General features: G+C 41.8%; 1 protein-coding gene across 1 annotated transcript in view; it reads right to left on the minus strand.

The window, feature by feature from the left end:
- Positions 1 to 27,074, minus strand: part of KLHL29 (kelch like family member 29) — a 428,500-nt gene that overhangs the window by 105,301 nt on the left and 296,125 nt on the right. The gene's annotated exons all lie outside the window — the stretch shown is intronic.

Below are 27,074 nucleotides of genomic sequence, written 5' to 3' on the forward strand. Positions count from 1 at the left end.
GATATTCTTTGTTGGCAAGAATGGCTCAACGTTGACAGTCAAAGAAATCACAAACATAATACATATTATATAGGCAGATATATGTATATGCTTTATGCAAGCAAGAAACAGTAGGAAATAACTCAAAACCCTACATTTCAAAGAGAGAGGAAAAACCCATTTTCCTGCATCAATAAATTGGAAACACAAATAATACATCATCACGGTTTTTTTAAAAAAATATTGTAAAAGGATGCAAGAACAAGTGCTTTATTATCTCCAAACATTAATGCTTTTTAAATGTACTGGAATTAATACTGAATAAAAACATGACACTTATGATGCAGTATGAACTTGACATGTTTCAAAGAAAAAAAAATGCAAAGCTTGCAAAAATCCTTCTCTTAGGCATGCTATAGAAGTCCTTGAGCCTTACATTTAGCAAAATACAATTGCATTAAAGCAGAATAACATTTATTCTAAAACCAACCTACCATCGACAACCGGAAAGTTCTCAAAGCAGGAAGGAACACTTCCTCACACACTGAACGTTTAATCAAAAACAACACCCAAAAAATTAATGCCTGCTTTTCAATACCTGCATTTGCATGTATTTTTTAAGCCTTGAGTTTTTAGAATTCGTTTATGGTAGCAATTCATTTCAACACAAATACGCAACCACCTCTTAAGAGTCTTTATTTCTTGCAATAACTCACTTACCGTGCATAACCTCTCCAGGCTCTTACTTCCTTTATACTGGGAGAGGAAATCAGCAACATGCCTTGTTTGTGATCGTGAACATGATAAGCAACACCTTTCCTAAACTATCGTACCAGACTGGCTAGTAAAGTGGACAGAACACGATTTTGGTAAAAGTGTGTTTCAAATGACTAATTCTGTTGATTTGGTATTTTGTCTACCATTCTTCATTTGCAATAGGCCAAGAGCTTTGTTTTCCTCAGGAACAACCACCTGCATAGTTCCATTCTCACAACCATCTTTCAAACCTTTTAATTGTTATTATTCTCCTTAGTTGCAGTAAGTTTTCACTGCTCTACCTGGTATAAAAGGTGGCCTTACACCCGGAGTAGGGAACTTCTGGTCCTTTAGATGATGCTGGATTCCCAACTCCCATCAGCCCCAAATAGCATGGTCAATGGTGAGGGAAGCTGAGAGTTAGAGTTCAGCAAGACCTGGTGTAGCGGTGGCCCAAAGGGCCACAATAAATGTGATAATGTGTACCCCTGGAAATCCCTGAGTGCGCTTCTAATAGACAAGTTATGGTAACCTGTTGCTTTATGAAACTGATTATTTTGCAAGTGGCTGCCCCCCATTGGGGCAGGAATACAACTAAAATGTGAATCACAAAGATGCAGCTCAAAGCTAGAACATAAATTGTTACATGGTGCAAATGGTTACATGTAACACAGGTTCCCAACATGCACACTAACACAATGTAACAGCACATAGTGGGAATCAAAAGCTTAGTCTACAGAAATTGGTGAGAATCAAACCTGAATCAGCATAAATTGCTAGTGCTTATTGTGCACATGTATTAAACATAAAATGAGGTAATGATGTACATGATTGGTGAAAACTGAGATGCTTTGTTTGAAACTTTATAAATACCACTGACTGGACCACTGGGCGGGGTTGCGATTTTGCAGAACTATCTGACTGTAGCCTATCGCTTTGCAATAAACGTTGGACTTCTGACTCCTCACGTTTCTGAGTTTTATTGTTCATGTAAACTCAGAAGATAAGCCATTGGCCACAAGCTCCCCATCCCTGACTTACGTCTGTCACGTAAATGTAAACAGACCCAGAAAACCAGGCCAAAAAATTCATGCTTTGTTCGTAATCATGCCACTATCAAAACCATACTCTGCCAAACATTTACAGGGGAAAGAGCAGCAATTAAAAGCTACAACAACAAAAGCTTGCAAACTTAACATATATTGAAACAAAATTTTAAAATTCCTTCCAGTAGCACCTTAGAGACCAACTAAGTTTGTTATTGGTATGAGCTTTTGTGTGCATTGCTACTGGAAGGAATTTTTTTATTTTGTTTCGACTACGGCAGACCAACAAGGCTACCTACCTGTAACTTAACATATATTGATACCATTCAAGTGATATCTCAAACCATGCCCAACCTAAACAACAACATTTTTTTCCAAGGCAAAACAGCAAAGTGTCAACAGGCCTGTGTCAGATCTATATCAGAGGAAAATAAACCACGGTGTCCTTTGGGTGCTATACAAGCAGCTATTTTTAAAGTATCCATTTGAGTTAAAATGCCGTAACGTGTCTCAAATACACATAAACTTAAAAGAAGGTGAGACAGGGTCAGATGGTGGGAAGCTTTGAAAGCCCGGAGTAAATCAGAATTTAGAAGATTAAACTTTGCTTCAACAAGTTCAATTTAAAGATTTAACTGGTCCTCACTATAAGGCATTATCACACATACAATTGTCCCACTGAGCAGTGGACATCGCTTACTGCTGAGAAGTGGAATTAGTTGGCAGACAGAGAAAATAAGATTTTGCAAAACCAACAGGTGAAGGTGGAATGGTTAAAAATACACATGTTGCTGCAAGGAGACGCTCTGGGTGCATTTCAGTTCACTATCTATAACCTGAAAGTGTATTATTTTAAAGCAGAAACCAGAGAAGAGATCACTTAACATACATTATTTATTCCTACCTACCACCAATTTGGCCAAACTTGTAAACCGACACTAGATGGGTTGCCTGCAAGGCCTCCAAGAAAGTAAGCAGCTTTTGCAATCTGGAAAATAGGTGAATCCTTCTATCATCCCTTTCATGTGTACCAGATCAGGTGCCGATTAATACATGTGTTACAACAGGGCACACCGTTAATGATTCTTCCGTCCTGTTCCTGGTACTTGTCACATCTGAAACAGAGCTTGTGTCCACACACTCATACATGCTTGTGGTGAGATATGCAAGCAACTTCATATTGCTGTAGATTGTAGGGTGAGGAAAAGGGAGTAGCAATTCTTCAAATGTCATAACCAAGCACAGAGTACAAAAAGTGTGAGCCACTTCCATACCTTGCCTTACTCAGTGCCCACTTCCTATTTCCCATGAAGCAGTGCGGGAAAGGAAGAGCGGCGATTGGGTAAGCAGCAGGGTGGGAGGGGCCAGGGGGCACCACAGAGCTAGGAATAGTAAAAGAGGACTTAATATGGAGTTAATTTTCTATGGTGCCGGGGCGGGGGGTGAGGAACAATAGAGATCTCTTAATTTGGGACTTTCCACAATAAAGACAGAATTCGGCATTACTGAAGCGTGACAATGATTGTCTTGACACATTAGTGACAATTGGAGGGTATGATCCATAATGTATGAATCCACTTTAGTAGGGGTGCCACACATCTGGAAGTTCCCGGAAACATCTGGAATACTGTAGTCGGCAGCAGTGTCTGGTTAGAAATTGGAAAAATGTGCGGGAAAATCTGGATGTATGGTAGCCCATGTCAGCAGTGCCTTAAATAAATTTTTTTTTGCTGGTTTTCCATAAAAATAGTCCCAAAGCAGCATATTTTTTTTGCGATTTTGCCAACAACTTTGGCAAAACAACAACAACAACAAAAATGGCAACCCTAACTTTAGGCACAACTGACATTATTAGAATTCTCTATCATTTCCAACCCAATAAATGTTTATCCAATCTTAGGACCATTGCACGTGGCAATGTCTTAGGGTGGTTTTACTCAGAGGAGAACCACTGAAATCAACAGTCCTAGACGGTTTATTAATTTCAAAGGGTGTATTCTTGAGTCAAACTTAATATAGCCCTTATTTTTTATTTTATTTTTACAAGCACGAAGTAGAGCAATTCCTATTGAAGATGCAGTCTACAGTGAGGAAGAAGCTTACCTATTCACTGCTTGGGCTTGATTATGTTGGAAACACCATCCTGCAGCTAGGAGCCTTAGAAAAGAAATTACCACTAGTGTCAGAGGAAACTTGTCTCCAAACAATTCTAGCCCTTTGTGGGAAGGATGGGAGATAGCATTGGAAAGTGAAGAAGTTAGCCTCCTCTCACCATGAAATTGGTTTACAATAAGAATGAACTTTCGCTGTGCCTATTGTTTAATAGGCTACATGCTACGCATTAAATGTAACATGTATTCTGACCCTTAATAAGCAATTAAGAGAAGCCTACTAGCTTCCTTAGGAGTCAGCTCTGCTAAAACTTTAAACTTATTTCCCCCTCTGTCTGTGCCCCTACTGAACAGTTGTTCCCAGCCTTCATGACAGTGTCTTATAAAGTACTTTAAGGCTGTTGCCTGCTCTGCTTTTTCTCTAAGCTAAGAAACCCTATTCTTTCCTTACCTCATGTGTCATACATCCATCTAATCTCTTCAGCAGAAGTCAATTCCATTTATAACTGCCTTAAGAGCGGTGACCAAAATTAGGTACACTACTCCCAACAGAGAACTGAAATCCAGAGGAAACTTCAGGCCTTAAATCACCCTGAAGCTTTTGAAAATGCAAACGTATTAATACTTACAGGATTTGCCAACCACCACACAGCAATTCAACTAACAGATTCAAGAACAAAGCCAGGAAACCCAATGGCTAACCTTTTGACAATACAACAGCTAGTATTCTTCCCCAAGGAGAAATTAAGACACCAAAATGAAAAGCACAAAACAAATGATTCTTTAAGGTATTCACACAGCCCCTTATTCCTGCATTTGAATAGCAGGCTAAAGAATGGCTCTATAAACCAGGCTCTATAAACTATGACCACTTTTGGCGAACTACGCATTTCATAGCATACAAACTATTCCTAGACAAGTGTTTGCTACCTGTGTGAGCTGGCTGGTCCACAGTGTCTGTAGGGTGGTGAAGGCTGATGTAGATTATTTCCTTTCCAGGTGTTAAGGATTCTTCTGATGTTTTCTGGATGTGCTATGTTTACTGCTTGGATACTCTGTGTATTCTGATGTCAAGACTGTGCCCCTCCAGGGAGACCATCCTTTGGATGCAGCCATGTAATATCTGAGATAGTATGTCCACATATTCAAGTGCCACTTTATGGTTGCACGGACTTTGGCCCATGCTTCAGCTACTTTACCTACACAAATCAATGGAGGTATCTTAACTCATGGACACAGTGGAACATACATTTCATCCTTCAGAACCAGTGTGATGTTTTGGTTCGAGTGTCAAGCTAGGACCTGGGAGACCAGGGTTCAAATCCCCACTGAGCCATGAAGTTCACTGGGTAACTTTGGCCCAGTTAAAGGTAAAGGGACCCCGGACCATTAGGTTCAGTTGTGGACAACTCTGGGGTTGCGGCGCTCATCTTGCTTTATTGGCCGAGGGAACCGGCGTACAGCTTCCGGGTCACGTAGCCAGCATGACTAAGCCGCTTCTGGCGAACCAGAGCAGCGCACAGAAATGCCGTTTACCTTCCCGCCAGAGCGCTACCTATTTATCTACTTGCACTTTGATGTGCTTTCGAACTGCTAGGTTGGCAGGCCTTGGGACCGAGCAACGGGAGCTCACCCTGTCGCGGGGATTCGAACTGCTGATCTTCTGATCGGCAAATCCTAGGCTCTGTGGTTTAACCCACAGCACCACCCGCATCCCAGTTGCTGCCTCTCAATCTAACTTACCTCACAGGGTGGCTGCGGGAATTAAATGAGATGGGGGAGCACCATGAACATCGCCTTGAGCTTTCTGGAGAAAAAGGCGGGATATAAATGCAACAAACAAACAAATCCTTCGCAGTATGTATCGATTGGGGTTTCTCCATATGGTGGTATCAGCCTATGACTATTCAAAGTGTGGTTTCACTTCAAACATAACTGACATTTCATAAAGAAGAAGAAGAAGAGTTTGGATTTGATATCCCGCTTTATCACTACCCGAAGGAGTCTCAAATAATCTCCTTTCCCTTCCTCCCCCACAACAAACACTCTATGAGGTGAGTGAGGCTGAGAGACTTCAGAGAAGTGTGACTGGCCCAAGTTCACCCAGCAGCTGCATGTGGAGGAGCAGAGACGCGAACCCGGTTCCCCAGATTATGAGTCTACCACGCTTAACCACTACACCACACTGGCTCTCTAAAGAACATCAGTTCTTTCAACATACCCACAGTCTCCCTCTCCTCCCTGCACCCAACATTTGTAGTAATGGTAATTAATGTTAATGCTGAAAGGAAACGTTTGCTTAACAAAATCACCACAGGATTTGCTACATAATGGACATTTTGGAATATACCACACGGAAGATCCTACTGGGTATCACTACAGGAAGCTGTTATGTAGAATTACTGGGGAAAACAGAAAACCTATTTGAAAATTACAAAAGGTAAAAAGCAACTTCATGTTAAAGTCAATTAATCTGTCCCAGAATTCAATACACCCAGTACATTCCTCCTACTGTAGGAAGGAGGAGAGTGTGACAGAGAAAAAGGCCTGAAGTATTATTGTTATAATATTTGGGGGGGGTATTGATCTGTCTCCCAATGAGCTGCAAAGCAGATTTTGGTAGAGTTCCTCTAGGGAAGGAATTCTAAAAGACAGAATCTGCAACAGAGAAGACCCTAGAATGTAGGTGAATGTCCTCCAAAAGAGACATTGAATTGAAATCAATAGCCAACGTGGTGCTCTTCATATGTTGTTGGGCCAGAACCATCAACTAGAACCATCATCCCTGACTGCTGGCCATGTTGGCTGAGACTGATGAGAGTTGTAATCCAATGACATACAGACAGCACTACATATCCCTGCCTTAAACCATACCCTGAAAATTGCAAGTAGACAACCACAACAACAAAAGGCTCTGCTTGCCATTTTGTACCAGCTGTAACCTCCAAACAATCCTCAAGTGTAGTCCCATGTCTAATGTACCCCACCAAGCAAAAGCAAATGTGTTATTTGCTTAGAGGTCTTTCCATTCTCTCCTCCCAGATCTCAGTAGCTCACAAAAGTCTTCTCACTTATTTTGAAAGGTATGTCCCAACCAAGTTGAAAAGAAGTCAAAGGCTTACAACCTACAACATTAAAGTGATACAAGGGGCTCATCAGTAAGGTAAAAGGTAAAGGTAAAGGACCCTTGGATGGTTCAGTCCAGTCAAAGGCAACTATGGGGTTGTGGCGCTCATCTCGCTTTTCAAGCCGAGGGAGCCGGCGTTTGTCCACAGACAGCTTTCCAGGTCATGTGGCCAACATGACTAAAAAACTTCTGGGGCAACGGGACACCGTGATGGAAACCAGAGCACATGGAAACGCCATTTACCTTCCCGCCACAGCGGTACCTATTTATCTACTCGCTCTGGTATGCTTTCAAACTGCTAGGTTGGCAGGAGTTGGGACTGAGCAATGGGAGCTCACTCCGTTGTGGGGATTTGAACAGCTGACCTTACAACTGGCAAGCCCAAAGAGGCTCAGTGGTTTAGACCACAGCACCACCTGCGTCCTTTACCTTCATCAGTACTGCTGTTCTGCTAGCTCTTGAAAATACACCTGTTTATATAAGCATTTCCATCATCTCACTTGAATCTCCTGCTTTGTTATGCTGTTTTAATGGGTTATGCTGTTAATGGGTTAACTGTTAAGCTGTTTTATTAGGCTTGTTTTACTACGCACTTTAATTACGGTTAGCTGTATTTTTATAATTGGTTTTATTTTTTGTTATTTTGCTGTTGGACTTTATTTGTTCATGAACTGTCTTGGTATTTCTTCTTGAAATGGAAGGCATTATATACACACTAACATTTTTATATGGTTTTTATTGTATGATTTTGTTTTATTGTTGTAAACCACATTGATTTTTTTAAAAAATGGCATAACAGTATATGAATATTTTTTAATAAATAAAATAAAACAAAAATACCCCTATTAAAGTAACGGATATGAGGCATATGAACACATCACAAATATTAACATCAAAGCCAAGCACAACAAAATCCCAAGCAACCAGAAAAACTTGTCACTCAGCAACCACTGGAAGTGAAGCTGAAAGCTTGTGTGAAAGCTTTCATGAGGAAAACTGAGCTATCTACTTTAAATGACAGATTTTGGATGCCATCATAAAATGGAGGTGAGGTCAGGTGTCTGTTCTACTTCAGGCATAAAAACTCCAATGATATGAAATACAATTTCTAAAAAACATTATGAAGAACTACATTAAAATGCATTTTAATTGGTGCCAGAATGTATTCCAGTAATCAGTGTTATGCACAGTTACATCTCAAAGGGCCTTTTCTATCCCCTCCAAAAAAATACTGAATGTCATCTGCCCACATATTATCTTAAATATTTTGATTGTCATTATCTACTAGTTTGCTTGACGTGATTTAAGAAATCCCCCTTTTAAAATTTAATGTACGGTAATCTCTCTTTACCTTTTGCACGTGATGCAGTGATCAGATGTTTCATCCAGTTTCCACAGCCTTTATTTTATTTATTTACTTGTTACTCTTGTGTAATGCATTACTTTTTGGCCAATTATGAGAGGGAATGGAAGAAGAGACAGCAAAAGGGCTAGGAACTTGAAAACTACATGGAGTTGGTGATGGAGGTCACAATGAAGGAAAGCAAGGCCGCTTCCCATGTCGGAAGTACATACCCTCCAAGTGTCCCTATTTTCCAGGGGTGTCCCTGATTTAGAGAAGCTGTCCCAGTATCTGATCTGATCTTGGAATGACCCACTTTTCTTTAGGATGTCACTATTTTCATTGGATAAATGTTAGAGGGTATGGAGTTGCCAGAGCCCTGAGCCATCTGAAGGTTGGGGTTTTTTTAAAATGTTTAGTGTTTTATTACGTTTTTATATATGTTGGAAGCTGTCCAGAGTAGCTGGGGCAACCCAGTAAGATGTGTAGGATACAAATAGTAAAATTATCATTATGGAATGAGACGTCCCTATTTTCATCGGAGAAATGTTGGGAGGGAATGGAAGCATATCCCACAATTTACAATGTTACTTGCTAGGTTAGATTTGCAATTCACTCAAGTCTATTAGGACTAGAAATATTAAAAATGAGGAATCTCCCTCTTTAATGTGTATATTTACATCTTCTTGTTTTTAAATATATTCCTACCTGTACATTACTGTACATAATGTTAATATTCAATGAATATATCTTAGAAAAAACAAAACCAAAAGTAGAATAGCTGTAACTACTGTTTTTAGTATTTTAATGGCATTGAAATTGATGAATGATAGTTTCATTTTGTTGTCAGCTGCCTTGAGATTTTTTATGAGGTAATGCAGGGTATAAATGTTTTGAGTAAATAGTAGAGGACCAAACTGATTCCTATTAAGTCACGCAATTGTATCTGTTTTTCTGCAACAGGGAAACATGTAATGTAAGGAGCCAAACATCAGCCGGTATGATTCCAACAGGGAGTTGAAAGCACAGGCCTGTTCTTAGTCAATGTTTTCCTAAGCCCTCAAGCCAATAAACAAACACACAGAAAGCTGAGATTAAAGAGCAGTGACAAAATGTCCTAGTATTTATACATGCCACAGAGATTTATGTTATACAAAGCTACCATATTCCATGGTTGAAAATGACTCATTTGCCAGTCCCACACGACTACCTCATGGGAAAAAGCAGGATCCACAGCCAGGTTGAGCATTTATAAAAATGCTGTTTGCATTAACTGGCATCTTTGTGCAGATAGATGATGCACTTGCTGTGATTTCTGGTGCTGCTGTTAGTGGCCCTTGTCACAGAAGCAAGCAAAAGGCATCGGAAATCTGATCTGAACTGGATATGGACGTTCCACCTGGCATAATACAGAATTGTCTTTTGGAGGGTGAAGAGGACGATTTAGCTCGCCAGACCCAGCAGGAGGAAAAGAAGAAACACCACAAAAAGGGCAGGGAGGTCACAGCGGACTCCTGAGACGAGACAAGAATGAATAATGAATGGCTGGGACTCCGCTTTGACTGGAGAAATGCTACAGACGTATCATGCAGTCCTGTTAGATAGATCAGTGGGAAAATCCTCTTATTAGTGCCAGCCACATATTTATTTCCAGTGCTTCCCAGAGCACATAGCGATGCAGGATAGGGTCGTAGAAGCAGGCTGGTAGGATGGGAGCGATCTTGGATCCATCTTTGTCACTAGGGGCCCAGATGACCTCAGAGGCAATGTGCTGGTTGGCCTGGCAGCTGCAGCTCATGCAAAATGCAGTGACTCAAGAGATAGCTGGGGCAGAATATTGCCAGCATGTTACAACGCTACTGGAAAAAATGGTACTGGCTGGCAATTTGCTACTAGGCTAAGTTCAAGGTGCTGATATCAGCGTACACAGGTTGGGACCAGGATACCTAAAATATTGGTCCATCCCTTATACCTCCTACCAATCGCTGCACTCTGTAGGAGTGGGCCTCCTGCAAAGATCATCTCATCAGGATGTATATTCCCTATAATGTACAAATCAGGCCTTCACCTACCCACTGGAACTCCATCCACGTATGTACATTATCAGACAGGTGCTGTCTCTGTTACCTTTATGGCACCAGTTGAAGACCATCATTTTTCAATGAGCCTTTTAAAGTGGAGATTTTTTACCCTATCCTACATTAGACTTAAGTTTTTTTAAATATATTTTTCTTGTCAAAAAACCACTTTGGGATGTTCTATGGGAAGTGGTCAAACAAAATTATAGATATAGATACAGACAATTTGCTTTGAATACACTATTATTTAAGCTCCACATTCTACAAACTCTGAGCAAGCCATCAAACTTGTTAATGAACTCAAATTTTCTGTCTTTGAATATCCTTTGTAATGACCAATGCCTATTTCATCTGCTGTACTTTAAGAGATGACATACTCCAAGAGACTAAAGCTTTCAAGGCTCAGGTGAATAGTGGAACGAAAGTTACTGAAGTGTTGGTAAAATTTCTTAAATGATCTCCTCTAATAGGTTAATGTTTGAATGAGTACTGAGAATTGTTGGTTACCTAGAATTACCCATTGTTTCTGTATGAGAACTTAAGATGGATAAAACCATGCGTGCTCATGCTGCGGTGGAAGGCGTTAAACCATGTCTTCACTTCCCCTTTGAATACAAGAATTAATCCAAAGTAATGTGACGCGGGTCACAAAGTAATAGGGATGCAGGTGGTGCTGTGGTCTAAACCACAGAGCCTAGGGCCTGCCGATCAGAAGGTCGGCGGTTCGAATCCCCACGACAGGGTGAGCTCCCGTTGCTCAGTCCCTGCTCCTGCCAACCTAGCAGTTTGAAAGCACATCAAAGTGCAAGTATATAAATAGGTTCCGCTCCGGTGGGAAGGTAAACGGCATTTCCACGAGCTGCTCTGGTTCGCCAGAAGCAGCTTAGTCATGCTGGCCACATGACCCAGAAGCTGTCTGCGGACAAACGGCGGCTCCCTCAGCCAGTAAAGCGAGATGAGCGCTGCAACCCCAGAGTCGTCTGCAACTGGACCTAATGGTCAGGGGTCCCTTTACCTTTTAATGTGATCTAAGTCTAAAGTCAATGTCATAGTTGGCAGTTAAAGTACACAGACCAGAAGGCTTAGGGTTGAGCTCAGTGTCATGCCATCATGAATATTCTTCTTCTGCCCCTACGTGCTGTTCTGGGGGTTCCCTAGAAGGGGAATAGAGGGAGGAAATCCCCATTATGCAAGCCAAAGTCCTTGCACAGGGTCTCTGCTGGTGGAGCTCCTTAGGGACTCAGCTAGATTGGTAAACAAAAAGTGATTTGAGTTGTGTATGCAATATAACATTGTGCCACCAGATGGTGCTGTGGAGTACCATTTTTCTCTGCCTGTTTTCCCTGTTTAAATTTACAACGTGTTTAACTGAAACACTTCTTTGATGTGTCTAGATCCAGCCTAGGTGAATCCTGCCCTTAGATAAAAATGGTCAGATGCACCTTGTGTCAAAACTGCATGCACTCTTTTTAAAGCATGTTTGACAAATGCATGTTGTCCAAAATGACCTTGAAATCATGTATTTATCTAGCATATTCTCCTTGCATCTTATCCAAAGTAGCATAGTACTTAATTTATCTGAACAGCCTGAGAATATCCAATATAATGGGTTGGGTTTGGAGGAAAACAAAAACAAACCTTTCTTAAGGTTTTTACATTTATTTGGAACATACATGGAACATAGACAGTTAATTCAGCTAACAAATGGTTTTTTTTGGGGGGGGGTTGCTATGGTATTTCATTTAATCTTATTTTTTTGTTGGGTGTTAAGACATAGGGGGAAAGGAATACAGCCACAACGTCCAGTTTTAAGCAGAAACCTAATCCCGATTGTTTTAATTGCCAGAAGACAGGTCTGAAAAAAATCTAAGAGATGCTTTAGGGAAGGTTAAAATATTTATTACAGGATGATCTGGCAGGAATTCAAATTTATCCTAATTGCTTTCAGCAGAAAGCTAGCAGATAGCTTTTAGACCTTTTTGATCTCTTCATGTTGCATAATGCAGCTACTAAATGTTCTTGAGTTGTGCAAGTTTTGAATAAGCAGTATCCGTGGGGTGAAACTGAATGGCTAATCGACAGGGCTTCCTCTCAAATGTCAGCATTTGTTGAATCCTGACCCAGTCTGGTGAATCAAAACAAAGCACTAAATTTCATCTTGGAACGTATGGATTTGGCAAAGCTTTTTTTAATAACATTTTTTAGAGTAAATCACTAACACAGAGGAGCTTAGTGGAAAGTAATGAAATGCCATTTGCACTTGCACACGGCCTGTGGCCAGCTTTGGTTGTCTTAGTTTCAAGTCTTACATTGCAGTTTTATGTAAGTAAATGCTGTAATAGTGGGCCCCATGTGCCTCTGTAACATCTTTCAACAGACAAATTAAGGTCTTTATCGGAAAGAGACAGAATATAGGGATGTATTTAGGATGAGCATGCATGTGTACAGATGTGGAATCTACCAGAGAATCATCAAGGGAAGTTTCAGGCGTCAGGTTTTGTCTAAATATTATTAAGCTCTGTTGGTGATTATGTGAAGACTGCATGTTTAGTACACACAAGTTGGATGCCGCTAGAACAAATGTCCTAGCAGTGATCAGCAAAGGAAGATCAACCATTGCGATGCCAAAGCAGCAAGGTAGCTTCAATCCCCCCAGAAAACAAGCAGCAATTTTGTGAGGTGTTTCTTATTTCACTTCCTCCTTTGCTATTAGCAAGCAATTTCCAAGCTAATAAATTTCAAGAGGCTGTGAAATCCAGTGCCCTATTACTTCTGTGCCAAGGAACCTCTGTTTTAGTCATGGGCCCCTTTTAAGTAGCGACAGCTTTTTCTATTAAGTTTTTCCCCCTGATGTTACTCATAGAAGCAAGCTGGTCCTTAAGGAGGGGAAAGTGGGTGGGGGGGGGGGAAGAGGAGAGTTGAGAAGACTGACTCAAATATATTGCACTTCTGTAATACGCTATATTGTTGTACCACTTTGCTAGCAATTGAAGCATTTTTGGTATTCCTCATTTGACTTTTCAGAACCTGTGAGGAACGCGACAGGATGCCCTTTCACAATGCAACGCATAGCAAGACAAATTCAAGACGTGTTTCCCATCCCGTGGTGGAAACACCACCGATATTTCTCCACCGCTCCCCACCTTGCTGCTTTACAAAAACCTCTTTGGAATTCCTGAAGCATCCTACTTCCTGCCGGCTAAATCATATATAGAGTTTGCTTTTTATAACTGCTTTCAAAGTGGCTGTCATTATGCACCCAGCTGAAGCTCATATATACAGACGTGGATGCAAGCACTTTCTCTTAATACGTGGAACTCAGTGGACACCAAAGAAAATGGCAATTCTTTTCATGGACTACAATGGGGTTTTAAAACGTCTGCATGGAAAACAGAAAAGAGGCAATTTCCAGTTCAAGGTACTATTTGCACGATGGCTTTTTAATTCCGCAAGCCATTCAAACAGTGCATGCCTCCTGAAGTGTTGCTTCCGAGACAACTCAGACATATGTTTTATGCCCTCCCCAAACAATACAATTCACGTGTTCTCTTCTTTGTATTTGTAGCTTATGCATTTATTTCCATGCTCTTCAGTGGTTGCTGTAAGGTTGTTTTTGACTATATACTGAATGTACGGTATGATTATGTGGAACACACAGAATTTTATTGACACAATACCAGGTGTCAGGAGGTGCCAAAGTTCTTACATCAAACTTCAACTGGTAAAACTTAAGAGAAGGTCTGGGCTGAGTGCAACAAGATTGTCCCGAAGTAAGCCAGTAACACCTTCTCAAATGCATTGATTTCGGAGGACCCTGGCAAGATTAATCACAAATCAAGTTCATTACCAACCAGACGGCCCTAAAGTCTGTGTTAAGCCCTGAATGGCACTATTATTCAAGAGTTGTCTTAGGCCAAAACCCTGAGCTGGCACTGGATGCATTGCCCCCCCCCAGGGGGGAGGGTAATGCCATATATAAGAGAAGAGATGGCTGAAAACCTGCTACGAAATCACCCAAAGCACTTTCCTTATCTCACAGGAAGCAGTATTCCCTACCAGTGTGGTGTAGTGGTTAAGAGCGGTGGACTCGTAATCTGGTGAACCAGGTTCACGTCTCTGCTCCTCCACATGCAGCTGCTGGGTGACCTTGGGCTAGTCACACTTCTCTGAAGTCTCTCAGCCCCACTCACCTCGCAGAGTGTTTGTTGTGGGGGAGGAAGGGAAAGGAGAATGTTAGCCGCTTTGAGACTCCTTCGGGTAGTGATAAAGCGGGATATCAAATCCAAACTCTTCTCTTCTTCTTCTTCTTCTTAGGGAAAGGGGCTAAATGGAATTTTGAATAAGCAGATGGATTTATATATGTACCCATTAAAACTGTAGCATTTAAAATCCATACATGTGTGGATGTGTAATTTAGCCGTATACAGCAGGAAGCATTGCTGCTTTGAAGCGAAACTATTTCCCTCTTCAATGCCATTTTTGTTTTCCTTTAAATGCCAGTCCACTGGCAATTTAAAATTCATGTATTTGAAAATGATTTAAATATTCAAATGAGAAGGTTCCTCACAACACATACACACACATTGCAGTAAGATATGCCAAGCCTTTGTCCCACAAGTTTAGTAAAACTGACACCAGCTTGTGAGTGTAGACAATGTGTTAATCAGACAGATTACCGAGAAAAGCAGGCAACAAATGTTGGTGCTTAGATTTTGCATGATGCAAAAGGTACTGCGCTAGGTGAAATTGGCTTCTTGCTACTGCAATATGTTCAAGGCTCAGCAATGCCAAAGTCGATGTGAAATGCTATCAAAACAAGATTAAGGGGAAAGCATTGTTTTGCTGATACTTTTAGGTACTTTGTTGTTCTGGGCGCTGCTGCTTTCAAGTCAGCTAAATATGGGATTTCTCCCTCCCCCCCTCCCCGACATTAGAAGTGTTAGATCTTTATTTCACAACTCCCACTTGTGTGCTTGTTATTTCCTCCTCACTGTTTTCCAAGGTAGTAATATACCACAGCAGAGCACAATTAGGATCATCTGGTACATTCCTCATGACATTAAACTGCTAAAAGGCTGAAACAGAATCTTGAGTAGCTTGAGAGAGAGATTACACCAAAAAACCCAGAACATATTAACACCAGAAGCACTGAATAAAAGCTGAATCTCATCACGGAAGCTAGGTGACGAGATGCAGGATGAGTTGCCTTCAGATAACATTGATGATGAAGCAGTCAGATGAACACTCACTCTGATCCAACTCTTTCTAATGGTACCTGAATTGTATGTAGATTTATAAAAACAGCAGGATACTACATGGCCTGAATTTTAGATAGTTCAAATGACTAAGGAAGGCCTCTGAAGGTTAAAATAGGCAATGGGTTGAATCCAATGGTATCCATGTGTGGGTAGAATTGATTTCAGCTCCTCTTATATGATTCCCTCTTCTTCTCCACCCTCTTCAGATCCCCCTGCACCCCTAAAATCTGCTCAGGAGGAGAGAAGCTGCATGTGGGTGAACAGCAAGAAGTCCTGTTGTGCAAGCAAAAATCTATACTTGTTTAGATTAGCCAGTGGTCTGATTTGTCATAACAACTTGATAAACTCAAGCACTGGGTATGAAGAGATACCATGATTTTGAAGACAACTCTCTCTTCCTTCTCTTGTCCTTGAAACAACATTAACCACCTGACACATACTCTGAGCAGAAGAACTTGGACTTAAGCCAGTTTTGCCTTGTTGAAGTGGGCTAATTCCAAGTACTTGGCTTCACTGCTTTGTGGATAGGCATGCAAATCACTTCTATAGGGTAATATTTACATTTGTTACTATAGCAGAAGTGGCAGGCACAGCGGGAGCTTTAGCAACAGAATGGGCAAGATAATAATAATAATAATAATAATAATAATAATAATAATAATAGTAGTAGTAAATTTTATTTATATCCCGCCCTCCCCAGCCGAAGCCGGGCTCAGGGCGGCTAACAACACTAAAACAGTACAATATTATAAAACATTATAAAAATGAATTAAAATCAAAATTGATGGCAACCATAAACTAAAGTTTTGTAAAGATTGCCGAAGGAGGGAGTCAGGCTGCGCCCTGACCAAAGGCCAGGTGGAACAGCTCTGTCTTGCAGGCCCTGCGGAAAGATGTCAAGTCCTGCAGGGCCCTTGTCTCTTGTGACAGAGCGTTCCACCAGGTTGGAGCCACAGCCGAAAAAGCCCTGGCTCTAGTTGAGGCCAGCCTAACCTCTCTGTGGCCTGGGACCTTCAAGGTGTTTTTATTTGAAGACCGTAAGTTCCTCTGTGGGGCATACCAGGAGAGGCGGTCCCGTAGGTACGAGGGCCCTAGGCCGTATAGGGCTTTGAAGGTTAAAACCAGCACCTTAAACCTGATCCTGTACTCCACCGGGAGCCAGTGCAGCTGGTATAGCACCGGATGAATGTGATCTCTAAGCGAAGACCCCGTAAGGAGTCTCGCTGCGGCATTCTGCACCCGCTGGAGTTTCTGGGTCAGTCTCAAGGGCAGCCCCACGTAGAGCGAGTTACAATAATCCAGTCTGGAGGTGACAGTCGCGTGGATCACAGTGGCTAGGTCAGGGCGAGAGAGGTAAGGAGCCAACTGCTTAGCTTGGCGGAGATGAAAAAATGCCGCCTTTGTTATAGCTGCAATCTGCGCCTCCATGGAGAGGGAGGTATCGAAGATTACACCCAAACTCTTAACGGACGGTGCTGGCACTAATTGCACCCCCGCAAGAGATGGGAGTTGCCCCCTCAGTCCCATGTCGTCCCGTCCCAGCCAGAGGATTTAACTTCAACCGGCTCCCACGTAACCATCCAGCCACAGCCTCCAAGCATCTGATCAGTGTGTCTGGGGCCGAGTCAGGGTGGCCGTCCATCAACAGATAGAGTTGGGTGTCATCAGCATACTGATGGCAGCCCAGCCCAAAACTCCGGACAAGCTGGGCGAGGGGGCGCATAAAGATGTTAAAAAGCATCGGGGAGAGTATTGCACCCTGGGGCACACCACACACCAAGGAGTGGCGGGATGACAATTCCCCCCCAAGCGCCACCCTCTGTCCCCGACCAGAGAGAAACAAGTGCAGCCATTGAAGGACTGTGCCCTGGATCCCAATGTCGGCAAGGCGGTGGTCCAGGAGTTCGTGATCGACCATGTCGAAGGCTGCTGACAGGTCTAGAAGAATCAGCAGCCCCGACCCGCCTCGATCCAGCTGCCTGCAGAGATCATCTGTTAGGGCGACCAGAGCCGTCTCGGTCCCATGACCAGCGCGGAAGCCGGACTGGAATGGATCCAGAGCCGATGTTTCATCCAGAAACCTACCAAGCTGTTCAGCAACCGCTCTCTCAATCACCTTACCCAGGAATGGAAGATTCAAGAAACCAGACAAAAGTTCATGCAGACATCTGTACCATCTTGTTAAGTGATGCCAGGACTCGCTGGATCTTGAATCTGTTTTCAATGCCTCGCCTTTGAGGCTAGTGAAACAATAATAAATATAATGCCTTTCTATGTGTGCAGTGTGTCGTTTCCTCATACCAAGTAACTACATTCAGCTCCAACACAGCTGAAATTGGAGAAAGGGTTCTGGAACAAAACCCTAAGCCCTGATGCGACTCATTCAATACTGGATTGTTTCACTCTCTAGCATGGATCCTAAGGAACCCCAGACTGACCCTATTACTAGGACAAGCACATACTAGGAATCTCTGGAAATTTTCAAAGATGAAAATGCACCTAACAGCAAGAAAAAACACATAAAGAAATGGTTTCTTTTAAGGATTTGATGAGATAATTTTTGCCAGAACAATGTTCCTCAGGAGATAATTTATGGAGTGGTAAAGAGGTTGAGGTGATGCTATCTGAGGGATGTGGGAGATGCATTGCAAAAGCAAAAAAAGCCTTTGCAAATTTGTAAGGAAGACAGTCACACCAGCAAAAGATCCAAATATATTGTAACGGTAGCATTGCAATGGTTCATGTCTTTGTCATCCAAGGAAAAAAGGTGTTCAAACCCAATATTGACAGGGCTTCTTGAATGACATAAAAAAAGAAAGTTCTCAACTCCTTTGGAACTTCCTCAAAGAGACTACTTCTTCCCACAAAAAAAAAAACAAAAACCAGAATAGTAAATATGCAGCTGTGGCAGATGTTCGTGTATGAATATTTATATATCGAAAGGCCTGGCGGACATTCTGGGCTACCCCACTAGACACGTTAATATTTGAACAGATCAATCAAAGCCCCAGGTTCATGAGACAATGACAGGCACAGCCCCTCCTTTCCCTCTTAGTTGAAGAGGCGGTTCACATCCCAAACAGACTGACTAGCTTTAATGTACTCTGTACAAGTGCTTGAGTCTCCCAGGCTTTCTAAGATGAAGCACGATGTGTGTTAGAAAACCACAGCGTCAGACTTCTGGTGACAACAAAAGCAAAGAATTTATTTTTTTTTCATGCAACGCTAATACCTATGGATAACTTACAAGAACAATCACTGTGGATTTAAAGCCTTTTTTAATAAAAGAAAAGGGGGGGTGGGATACGTTTGTAGAGAATTTCCTAGATATGGTGGTAAGTGTATGTTTGATGTATATAGGATTTGTTATGTGGACGACATTAAGAAGGATTTCAGACATTGGTGGTTGGCATGGATAATTACCAAATAATGCTGGATAATACAAATTGATCAATCCTGGCCCAACACCAATACTGGCCTGACTGCACTGGCTGCCAGTTAGCTTCCAGGCTCAATTCAAAGTGCTAGTTTTGATCTATAAAGCTCTAAAAGGCTCAGGACTGCAATACCTCAAGGATCACCTCTCCCCATATGAACTGATGCAGACCCTCTGATAATAATCTGAGGCCCTTCTTTATGTCCCCTCTCTACTAGAGGTCCATAGGCTGGCAACACAAGAACCTGGCCTTTTCTGCTGCGGCTTCCTGTTTGCGGAATACTTTCCCCAGGCAAAAACTTTCCTCTATAACCAGGCCGTTGACCTTTAAGTATGTGTGGCCTTTTAGAAGTATGAGGGATGTTTTTAATGTACTTATTTTCCCTCTTGGTTTTAATATATCTACGTTGGGTTTATTGTCCGTTTGGTTGGTTGGTTGGTTGTAATTCACTTTTGGTTGCTCTGGGCAAGATCTGACTTTTAGAAGACATCAGAAGGCAGCACTGTATACGGACGTTTTTAATGTTTGATGTTTTACTGTGTTTTATGTTTTAATTTGTTGGAAGCCACCCAGAGTGGCTGGGGCAACATATAAACATCATCATCATCATCATCATCATCATCATCATCATCATTATTATCCTAACAAATTTATTAACTAAAATTAAAAAAATAAAATCATTTGTACTTTTTATTGGTTAATAGGCATAGACCTCTTATTAGTTTTTATACTTTGGCTGGTCAACACAGGGAGACCTGACAGTGCATGAGATCCTGTTGTGGAGAGAGGTCTGTTCTGCATATCAGCTCTTTATGCATTTATTTTTGAAGCAATGCAATTTGCAACTAAGAATGTAAGCAGGCATGGATTTCTGGCCCACCTCACATTTGTCACCGGCAGCAATGTTTCCGAGGGCTTCTGACAAAAACTACAGGCAATCCTCATTTTGCAAGGAGGTTCCATTCTGGATCCCCTTGTGTGTTGGCAGAGCGCCCACTCTGCCCTTTTTATGACATTTTGGGGCTACTTCTGGGTTCAGTGCCATTCGTGTATGTGCAATCGGGTGTCATTTGGACGCGCCTAAATCGGGAGTTGCCTGTACGCTATTCATCTCACAGTTTGCTAAGGAAAATTTTTGAGTAATTAATCACATTATTCTACACCCTTCATTTCAGTGCAAAGGAAACAAAATGCAACTTGGGTGTTTGATGTACCATTATGCATCATGTGTGGACTGAAAACAACAGCAACAACAACAGTAAATACCAATTGTATTTGCTAGACTGATTTCCATTCTGAACATGGATTTAATAAGTGAACATTGTCTATTTCCACTCCCGTTTTCATTTTTGTCAAAATTTTCTGACATCCCTAGTTGCAGCTATTATAGTGACGTTAGAAAAGCAAACAAGTCACCCACCCATGTCTCTTCAACACAAAGACATTCAGAAGTGAATTTTATATTATTGTTATAAGTGGAAGGAAAAAAAGAAAACTTCAGAGGTGGCTGCCGAGAAACCCTCTTTTGGATAGGGAGTACAAGGCTTCCACAGCTTTGGTTTCTTCTGCTTGCTTCAATCCACTAAGTAGTAATAATAACATCAGTCTTTCTACACATTAACAAGACATCTGACATTCAGAGGTGCTAATTCAGAGAGCTATCATATTAACTTTAGTTAGCACTGACGGCAATTTCATGCTTGAGGTAAGCTGGTGATATTTATAAAACATTGGACAGTAACCCTGCTCAGCACAATCTCTAACTCCCTTTCTTGCCCCATCCTCAACGTCCTATGGAATGTGTCCACTGGAGAGCGACAAAGACAGTGAGGGCCCTAGAGAACAAATCATATCAGGAGGCAACAGGGTAGTCATCTTCAAATACTTGAAAGGCTGTCAGGTGGGTGATGGAGCAAATGTGTCCAGGGTTAAAATCACACGAGATTTAGATGAAACATTAGGAAGTTCTTCCTGATGGTACAAGCTATTCAACAGTGGAGCAGGCTGCCGTGGAAGGTGTTGGACACCACATTGTTAAGAGGTTTTTATTCAAAGGTTATATGACCACCCACCAGAGCTGCTCCTGGATTTCCTGCATCAGTGTCAGGGGGTTGGACAAGATACCTCCCAACTCAATAATTCTTCAGAGCAGTGTGTATTTATAAACATTTCATGTTTTCTTCTCTTAGACAGATAGATAGATCTTCCATCACCAGAACTGATGTACAGTCGTACCTGGGATCCCAAACGCCCTGGAATTCAGACGTTTTGGCTCCCAAACACCGCAAATTTGGAAGTGATTGTTCTGGTTTGCCAACGTTCTTTTGGAACCCGAACGTCTGATAGGGCTTCCATGACTTCTGATTGGCTGCAGGAGCTTCTGGAGCTTCCTGCAGCCAATCAAAACCTGCGATTTGGTTTTGGAAGTCAAATGGACTTCTGGAACAGATTCCGTTCGACTTCCAAGGTACGACTGTGCTGTATACATTCAATCATTTGTTTACTACGTGTATATTTTGCCATTTCTCCAAGAAACTCAAGGAAGCACACATGGTTCTTTCCCCTCCATTTCACCCTAACAAACCTGTGAAGTATGTTAGGCTGAGGGGACAGGGCAGGGCTGAGTTCTGTATGCAAGGAGTTCTATCTGTCCCACAGATCTGCAGAACTGAGGCATATGTTATTCCCAATCCTCTGTCAGTAGAAGGTTACCCATTGGAGGTCCCTGGGCTAAATTCCAACCTCTGAGAGATGCAGCCTGCCCTGTCAGTTGCCATGCCTAAGTCCATGAAATCAATGGGTGTACTCTGAGCATGACTTTATTGGATACAACATTCAGTGTTTCCTCATGTTTTGAACTTAACTTTTACTTCTTGTGAAGCAAAAAAGATTTATTAACAGTTTATCTGATAAGTAAAAGTAAAGGGATCCCTGACCATTAGGTCCAGTCGTAACCGACTCTTGAGGTTGCAGTGCTCATCTCGCTTTATTGGCCAAGGGAGCCGGCGTACAGCTTCTGGGTCATGTGGCCAACATGACTAAGCCGCTTCTGGCAAACCAGACCAGCGCACGGAAACGCCGTTTACCTTCCCGCCGGAACGGTACCTATTTATCTACTTGCACTTTGATGTGCTTTCGAACTGTTAGGTTGGCAGGAGCAGGGACCGAGCAACGGGAGCTCACCCCGTTGCGGAGATTTGAACCGCCAACCTTCTGATCGGCAAGCCCTAGGCTCTGTGATTTAACTCATAGCGCCACCCGCGTCCCATATCTGGTAAGTAGGATGAAGCAAAAGTGAAAAGTTTTCAAATTAGATGGTTGCAAGCATTAGCGGAGATTGAGGTGCCAATTACAGAAGGGTTACACGATAACATATCTATATGCTGTAAAACAAAGATGAGAAATGAGGCAGTAAAAGCATTTTAGAGAAGATATCAGTATCAGTTATTTTAATAAAGTTATCATCAGGGTGAAAGATGAAGGAATTGGCTTGTATTCACTTCGCTTTTGACATGGCAGTGGCAAAAAAATAAACTCATCTTAAATACAGAAGGAAAAATGTATTTTACTTAATTATTCTGTGTTTGATAAGTATCTAGGCCTTTTGGTTTCAAAATCTCTGTTGAACTCTAATTGTGAAGAAACTGAATACCTGCTCTAATATATGTCCATTCAGTCTCCTCTCAGTGGCCACAGAACCTCTAAAGCTGAAAAGAAATATGGAAATCCACAATCCCAGAAGAGGGCAAGTATAAGAGAAGTATACCAAACATTATTTTAATAGGGGAATTAGCAACCATGCCTGGTGATTGTTTTAAAAATAAAATGCCAGGCACGAGAAGCTATTTTAATCAGGACCACAACACACAGAGTGATGGGGTTGAGACTATATTCCCCAGTCACCACTCTGTCCCCCCAAAATTGCTCCTGCTGCAGCAGTTATCCTTCTAAAACAAGAGGAGAGGAGAGAAGGAGCCTCTCATTGGCACAATTTCGAACATTTTTTTTTTCTATGAGTGATTACCACATGGGACAATTACTGTGATTCTGGAAATATTGGTCCTAATGAAAATTAGGAAACTTCTTGCCTTGTTCTTAACTAAAAACAAAACAAAGCATAGGGTCATGAATCATGCAATTAAAGTAACATCTGAGGTGCAGGACTGAAGTAATAAAGCAACCTTCATAAATTTATCTAGTTTATCATCTGGGTTCAATCACCTGAAAGCTGCGATTCTGAAACAGGCAAACAAATGCAGCCCAAATCCAGCAGATTATAATGAAACTCTTTGTTGCTAGACATTCATTTTATCTCCTCTGTCTCTAGCAACAGCCTCCACAAACACGAAGGAAGGCATTTTCAATTAGACCATAATCCTGACAGTCATTATGAAGCTTTTCATGGTCAGCAATTTTCATCTATGTGTGTGTTTGTGTAAGTGTGTGTCTGTCTGTGTCAGAGAGAGAGACAGACAGGCATCCCACACTATATTAACTTTTGTTAGTTTTAAGCTCTGACAACACGTAAGCAACTGATGGGCGCCATGGTTCTGGCATTTAAATTTGAGCAATAGCCAAATGCAAACCACAAATTAAATGTTTCCTATCTCATTGATAGCATATTTAAAGAAAAACGAATCATTAAGAAGCAGTCAGACTTGGAAAACATTTTCCTCCCTGACATACAGTATGAGATTTAAAGCTATTATGCTTCTTTGTTGTGATGAAACTTACACAGTATAAAGTATTTCTCCCAGACAGCTGTAGAGAAAACAGAACATGCTGCTGCCATTGTTCTCTTAAGTTAGTGTTTCAGAGGAAACACTGGTCTGAAATGAAGGTGAATGAGACCTTTTTCATAGTGAAAATGGGAGTAGGTTTTATAGCAGAATGCCAATTTCAGTCTATTTGTCTTTTATAACAAGGGAACATCTCAAGAGAAATCTACTGAGTGTTTGCAGTATTTACACGCTGTGTTTGTCACTGCTGATACTACAGTTAATTGTTTAAAAGCATACACAAAAGTTCTGTTATTTTTAAGTACAGCCATTCAGATGAATGCAGTCACTGACGTTCATGATGCTTGATCATTGCCAGAAAGCAGTTGGTACCAAGAGCTATTTATTAATCACATCCACATAAATAACACTGAAGGCTATTAGGGCTGGGAAATCATTTCTCCATCCTAAAAAGCCATTGCAACATTTTCAGAAGCCTTAGAAATGAACTAGTCCTGAGAGTTAGTTGTGAAAAAATTAAAAACCTCCAGCCCAATCCTGCGTATAGCCCATCTCCCCTCTCTCTTCCTAAATCCAGATGCCCGCAACTTATCCTATAGGGCTTGTCAAATTTTTAAACACGAATATTCTGATAAATATTCAATATTCTTTGCAGGTAAAATTCAGCATCTACACCTTTTAGCAACTCCTCCTGCTTTGTGGAATCAAAGAGAATTTCGGTTTGGCAGGACTATGTGATGGGGGTCACTGGGACACAGCACTGCCCTGCGTTTTCAACTACAAAAAGGTGAGCAAAAGTTGCCAGGAAATAAAGTACTATCATAGAGAACAAATGACATTTCTGAAGAGAGCAAAGACCTTATTTTCTGATTCTGTATTTAATCCCAGTAGAAAGAAGCAGGGGACAAAAGTGGAGGAACTGAGATTCTGGAAAATGCTGCAAATGAATGAAGGCTAAGGAACTGAGTTCTTCGGTGGCCACAAGGCTTATTACCAGCAATTCAAAAAGGCCAAAAAATAAGTGCTTACCAGGAAATACAAGTGCTTACCGGGAAATGTGTTTGTCACTGCTGATACTACAGCAGTGGTTATTTGCTGCAATGGCTAAATGCAGTCTCCACACAGAGAAGCAAATAACTTTCTGATTACCAGGTGGAAAGCTCAGCCCCTTGCAGCCTTCCTAGGGGCATTTGGTCAGCTGAGTACTAATGGAAGTGGCTAGACCGACCCATGGTTCAATCCGGTAGAGGCAGCTGTTAGTAATCTGCCTTTTACACAGATACAAGTTCAGTCTATTGCCCCCTCCAGTTCATTACTGTCTCCTCTGACTGGCAGCTGCTCTCAAGGGTCTCTCTCAGCACCTGCTATCCTAAAATATTTACTGGACAAGGTGCTCTACCAACGAGCTGCAGCCCTTTTCACCAAGGTTGCTAGATGCTGAAGAGCTTGGTAACGCTGTATGCAAAAGAAGAGGAACAGGGAGCTAGAACTTGAGAAAATTCACCAGAACTTGAATACGGGCCAAAAATCAGATGAAACTGACAACAAAGGATTATAAAAAATGAGGTAAAGGTAAAGGTAAAGGTAAGGGGAGCGGGTGGCGCTGTGGTCTAAACAACTGAGCCTCTTGGGCTTGCTGATTGGAAGGACGGTGTTTCGAATCTGCATGACACGGTGAGCTCCCATTCCTCAGTCCCGGCTTCTGCCAACCCAGCAGTTCAAAAGCACACTAGTGCAAGTAGATAAATAGTTACCGCTGCGGCAGGAAGGTAAATGGCGTTTCCGTGTGCTCTGGTTTCCATCACGGTGTCCCGTTGCACCAGAAGCGGTTTAGTCATGCTGGCCACATGACCTGGAAAGCTGTCTGTGGACAAATGCCGGCTCCCTCGGCCTGAAGCGAGATGAGCACCACAACCCCATATTTGCCTTTGACTGGACTTAACCATCCAGGGGTCCTTTACCTTTATAAAAAATGAAAGAGCTTGTTGATGGGTCCTTTCAGAGATTTCAAGTGACTGGGGAATATGATATGTTGTTTAGATGTTCCCAGTACCACTGGAGCTAGTCTACACAAGTCCCAAAGCTGACCTCTCTAAAGCTGGCACCATTCCTTTCATGTCAATTAATGAACTTCAGGAGGCTTTCACAACTGATTTAGAAAACGGCAACAGCACTCCAGCGTTGTGACAAAGTAATGTTCACTGGAGAAGTCCTGGAAATAACCTACTCCTCAAAGAGGGGAGCAGAATACACCCCTCTCCTCATGCTGATAAATCTAACACTGGTTCTTTGCACAGCTTAAAATGTAGGAAGCTGCCTGTGTCCACAATGACTGGCAATGGCCACAACACATAGGTCATCCCCACCCATATCTGGAGATGGAATGAACCCAAGGTCCTTTATCGATGATCTATGGCAAACACCTCTCTGGGACATTTAGCTTGCTTCAAATGGCATGTTCTACGTGTAATTCATACACCGGTGTCCCTGCCTCCTTTTTGGTGGCTTACGTAGAGCAGATTCCTTGGCAAGGTCAGGCAGAAAACACTTGCGACGAAAGCCATTTAAGCTGTTTCCCATGGCCAAATAAATGCTTTCCTTTGTTTTGCACCTGGAAGCAGAAATACTTATCCCTGGCTCTTCAGTCGGTGGAAGTACCGTCAGCTATGCCTGCTTTGTTTAATATCTCCATTCATAAAACTGTGCAATGGGCACATAGAAACCAGCCTGCACCCTTTCATCTGTGGCTATATCCCTACCTAAATATAAAAATGCACCACTGAGTTTTATTGATTTCAATTATATTTAAACACATGAAGCTAAGCGTTAAGACTACAGACTAACCCAACAAAGCACTGCAACCTAATATCCTCTTTCCTCTTCAATTGTTCATATGTAGCATGGTAAATAAATTGGCACAACTAACATCTGCCTCCTGGATACAGGAAGCATCCTTTTTTAGTTTTTGCAGATGGTTTGCGTTCTTAGGCCAGCCAATGTTTATGGTTGCTTTCTGAGATAACTTCTGTCCTTGTAGGCTACCGTATGCTGCAGGAAATCATCCTGTCTGTGTCTGTAGCTTTAAGGCATTTATCTTCCACACACACACATATATACTCACATTTTCCTCAACCCATCCCTGAAATCAATATTTTTTGGTCTGTTTGGACTAAGATTTTAATTAGAAAATAGAACCTCCAC

The sequence above is a fragment of the Podarcis cretensis genome (genome assembly GCF_951804945.1).
Source record: "Podarcis cretensis genome assembly, chromosome: 3".
NCBI lineage: Eukaryota > Metazoa > Chordata > Lepidosauria > Squamata > Lacertidae > Podarcis > Podarcis cretensis.